The sequence below is a fragment of the Oryctolagus cuniculus genome, chromosome 3 (genome assembly GCF_964237555.1).
Source record: "Oryctolagus cuniculus chromosome 3, mOryCun1.1, whole genome shotgun sequence".
Classification (NCBI taxonomy): Eukaryota; Metazoa; Chordata; class Mammalia; order Lagomorpha; family Leporidae; genus Oryctolagus; species Oryctolagus cuniculus.
Genome location: NC_091434.1, coordinates 73815339 through 73820569, shown reverse-complemented (window position 1 = coordinate 73820569; position 5231 = coordinate 73815339). Strand labels below are relative to the sequence as shown.

At 36.9% G+C, this 5231-nt stretch overlaps 1 pseudogene; it reads left to right on the top strand.

Annotated features, from left to right (window-relative positions):
- The first annotated feature begins 3560 nt into the window (after positions 1-3560).
- LOC138848987 (oligosaccharyltransferase complex subunit OSTC-like) lies at positions 3561-4263 on the top strand (annotated as a pseudogene).
- The last annotated feature ends 968 nt before the right edge of the window (positions 4264-5231 follow it).

The following is a 5231-nucleotide window of genomic DNA, read 5'->3' as shown; positions in this document are numbered from 1 at the left end:
TGTTATTATGAATTCTATTTTTCTCAGAGCAAAGTGATGGTGTGCCCCTAAAACATAATTCAGAGAAAACGCCTCAGTGAGAATTTGAGGGATATGGTTTTAGTGTGTAGCTTATTGATGGTTTAACAAAAGTAAGGATACAATTTAGGATCTTAGGAGGAATAAATTTACAGCCTATTCCTCAAGCAACTTTCCATATTCTCACAACCACAATTTTGATGATGTTTGCGAAAAAGAATTCTTTGGCACGAAACTGTAGTGTCCTGTATGCTACTGCCTAGGGAAAATCCATGTGCTTTGATAGTCAATTGAGTGGATAGTGCAAAATTAATTCTCTGCAATGAAAATGAGAAAAGAGTCTCAACTGAATAGATAATCATCCCACCTTCATATGGAGGAAGGTAAGGGAGTAAGTGGTCAGGAGTAAATACTTTCCTCAGAAAACAACACTGGCACAAATGGGAAAATAAAGACACTGAAATGCTTTCCCATGGAGTATTACTCTAATAACTTTAGCCTGGCAAAATTTCAAAGCAGTATTACCAGTGACCCACCACTGAAAAATCTCAGTAATGGACCTATGAGAGTTTTAATTTTAGAGTAATATAACTTCTTGATGAATTCTTCAAGACTAATTAAATTGCAAAAGTGCATCTCAGAATAGCTAAGTGGGTTAACCTTCCCTAAGATGTTACAATTACATGAAAATTTAGTGTTAGAGGATATCTCCCCCAAGGAGAGATTTTTTTGCTTTTAGAATTAGTCCTTAAGTCAGTTTTCTTGACAGTAATTAAACATTACCTGCAGTTGTCCATTGAGATGTCCCTGGCTTTGGACTAATAAAAACATTTCGTTGGCAGCATTGCATTTACTGTTCTAGATGTGCATGCATGTTAATTGGCCCAAAGCAATTTCAAGTCATTAGGATATACTAAGAAAGTCTGGGCCATCCATGTTTCTCTTTCAAATCACTTAATATTATTATCTGGAATTCAGACAGTTTTCCTAGAAAATAATATAGTTGGAGAATTTGAGGGGAAGAATCATCCCCTTCACCATTCTAACAAAAATATGAGGGAAAATTTAAGCATAACATTGAGATGTAGGGAATAGAACCCATAGAACTGCCACTAACTTAAAATGCTTTCTGTTAAAATCGGTGTAGATGGGGAATGAATAAAGAAGAACGTACTCAAATCATTGGCCTGGAGGAGAAGAATTGCATCATAGGAAGTATACAGTAGATATCCAGCATGGAAGAGTGAATTGTGAGATTGGCAAGGCAAACCATCACGATGGAGGGCCCTATTGAGTCACATGGATCAGCAGATCTTACACACTGTGGAGGCACTGGGGCTAGTATCTCAGAAAATCTCACCAAGTCAGATAATCTCACCAAGTCCAGTCACTGTTTCTGCAAACACAGGAAAATGGATGCCTAGAGGAAGTGGGCCTGCTGGGACCATTCATTGCCCTAGTTCAGCCATTCCATTTATATGCTATGTCAACACATTAGCAGGAAGCCCACTGGATTGGACTTTAAAGGAATTTCTTAAACAGCGTGCAAGTAGAAAATGATAATTCCTAAAAAAAAAAAAAGTCCTAGATTTGTTTTGTGGGGAAAACCAGACATAGTCTTGCCACTTAAAAAAAAAAAAGAAAGAAAAGAAAAGAAAAAGAAATTCACACAGGGCCCTATGAAAACAGTTTACAATAAATGGGATATATGAAGTAGTCAAGAAACATAGGAAGACTTTTTTTTTTTTTTTTTGACAGATAGTGTTAGACAGTGAGAGAGAGAGACAGAGAGAAAGGTCTTCCTTCCATTGGTTCACCCCCCAAATGGCCACTACGGCCAGAGCTATGCTGATCTGAAGCCAGGAGCCAGGTACTTCCTCCTCGTCTCCCCTGTGGGTACAGGGGCCCAAGCACTATGGCCATCTTCCACTGCCTTCCCTGGCCACAGCAGAGAGCTGGACTGGAAGAGGAGCAACTGGGACTAGAACCCGGTGCCCATTTGGGATGCTGACGCCACAGGCGGAAGATTAAATAAGTGAGCCATGGCACCGGCCCCAGGAAAACATTTCTAAATAGACTTTATTTCTTAGAGAATTTGTAAATACACACACACAAAATTGAGCAGAAAATAGAGTTCCTATATACCCTTACCCCTACACATGCACAGTCACCCCCATTATCAGCATCCTGTGATACAGTGGTACATTTGTTACAACTGATGACCCAACAGTGTATACTGTCATCACTCAAAGTGTTTTAGGGTTCACTTTTGGTGTTGTACATTCTATAGGTGTGGACACATGTATAATAAAATGTGTTCAGCATTATAGTAGTATATAGAGCAGTTTCATTGCTGGAAACAAATCCTCTGTCTACCTCTTCTGCACCTTCCGCCCCAGCCTCTGGATATTACTTATGATTTTACTGCATTCATAGGATTGCCTTTTTAAGGGAGAGAATGATCCGACATTGGAAGTGAGATACACAGCAGACTCATAGAATGGCAGATGTCCTAAACAACACACTGGCCTCAGAATTAGCCCTTAAGGTACTCGGATCTGGCTGAAGAGCCCATGAGAGTATTTTAGGCATAGAAAGCTAAGACACTCTGGCAGAAAAAAAAAAAACAAAAAACAAAAAACAAAAAAACAAAAACAAAAACACCAAACAACTAAATGAAAGATCTCTGCAAATGAGAAGATCCCAGTAGAAAGAACGGGCCATCAAAGAAGAAGGTACCTTTCTCTGAAGGGAGGAGAGAACTTCCACTTTGACTATGACCTTGTCTAAATAAGATCGAAGACAGCGAACTCAAGAGGCTTCCATAGCCTTGGCAACTCATGACTAGAGCCTAGGGAGATTTCTGATGCCATAAACAAGAGTGTCAAATTGTTAAGTCAACAACAGGAGTCACTGTGTACTTACTCCTCATGTGGGATCTCTGTCCTTGATGTGTTGTCCAATGTGAATTAATGCTATAACTAGTACTCAAACAGTATTTTACACTTTATGTTCTGTGTGGATGCAAACTGATGAAATCTTTACTTAATATATACTAAATTGATCTTCTGTATATAAAGATAATTGAAAATGAATCTTGATGTGGATGGAATGGGAGAGGGAGTGGGAGATGGGAGGGGTGCCGATGGGAGGGAAGTTATGGGAGGGAAAAGCCATTGTAATCCATAAACTGTGCTTTCGAAAATTATATTTACTAAATAAAAGTTTTAAAAAAAAATTGCCTTTTTCAGAATGTCATAAAGTTGAAGCTGTTTAGTAAACAGCTTATTCAGAATGCTTTCTTTCACTTAGTGAGATGCATTTAAGTCTCTTACATGCATTTTCATAACATTATAGCAGATATACCACAGTTTACTTATCCATTTACCTGGTGAAAAATATATTGGTTATTTCCAGTTTTTTTTAAAAGCTATGATAGGGATCAGACAACTATATGTTGAAAAATATATTTTGTATATGGCAATAAATTTCTAGTTCTGTTTACATTTTTTCCTTCTGACAGAGAAAAAAAACATAGACTACTTAAACAAAGAAATTAAAGACAGAAGAGAGATTATTAAAATGGAGCTCCCTTGAGAGGCCAAGCAAGACTTAAAGAGAGATCAGTAATACAAGCATGTAGAGGGCTTGGGGCCAGTTCTGTCCCTTCTGCTGCTAACATGGAGACCTTGTACTGAGTCCCATTCTTAGTACCCAGGTGCCCCAGCCTGAAGCTGCAGAGGCTTCCCTGGGTGTGCATGCCGTTGGCCATGACAGTGTACACACTGGTGGTGGTGACTTACTTCCTCATCAACAGAAGAATAATTTATGGTTATCGTTGAACCTCCCTGACTGATGAACAAGGGCCCCAGAGACCCATGGCTTTCTCAGCCCACAGAGTAGATGGACAATATATTATTGAAGGACTTGCATCCAGCTTCCCACATACAATAGGAGGTTTAGGTTTCATAATCCTAGACCCATCCAATGCACCAAATATTCAAAACCTCAATAGGTTTCTTCTATTGACTGGATTCATTTGTGTCTTACTGAGTTTTTTCATGGTTATAGTATTCATGAGAATGAAGCTGCCAGGCTCTCTGATGGGTTAGAGTGCCTTTTGAGAAGAAATCAATAGTTACTGGATTTGCTCCTATTAATGAAGTTTTAAAGGCTGTAACAATCCTCTGTATGACATGAGGAAAAGAATGAAGAACAGCAGTAAAAGAAGTATCAACTAAGCATAGGAAGCATATTAAAGCTTGAACTAGAATTTCCTCTTGGTATCAGGGAGACATTTATCACAGTATTTTTTCCTGCTGACCTCTACTTACATACCAATGTTGATAAGTGGCATTTTCATTTCTTAAAATATACTGTACCCAACAACTATAATACTGAATGAAGTGTTTATCTTTTTATAACCTCCTTACCATTTTTTTGGAGGTGACATTTATAATTTTCAGAACTTGATGTAAAACCAGTAATACAGTTCCATGACTAGAAACTCTGATTAGCTTGAACTATGGTGCCTTGCCTTTAAACAGAGTGTAGAATGGTATGATATTTCAGATATTTCTGCAAGACTGTTTCCTGACCAACATGATATGTGAAAGGAGCAGAAATAAATATTTTTTTAAAATAAAGTAATATAAGCAAGTAAAGTTATAAAGTTAGGGAAGAATTTTTTAAATGTTTTATCAAAACAGAAATGTATTATACAACAGGAAATTGAATGAGTGTTATAGAACTCAGAATGTGGATAATAATATAATAATAATAATAATATAATAAATTATTATCCACAGGAAAAAAGCTATGATGTGGAAACAACATAAAACTCCTGAATTAGTCCAAAAAATTTAATAATAATGACATTAAAACACAATAAAAGCAAACACTTCAAGGAAAAAAATGTGAGTTGATGTATAACAAAATTTATAAACTCAATTTTAGATGTCTAAGACATGGATATAATACTGATGTCAAAATTTAAGCAAAAGGCATCCAATGTGCATTCCAGCAAGAAATAGTGAATAAATAACACTTTGCTTGCCAATGAAACTGTATTTTTAGATCTCTCTTCCAGAGTTGTAGAAAAAAGTGAATAACTAGCCTGTTTTTTCATTTTGTTCTATTATGGAAATTTTCAAATATATACAGGATAAGGGAGACTTGTATATGAACTCGTGTATACCCATTCTCCATTTCAA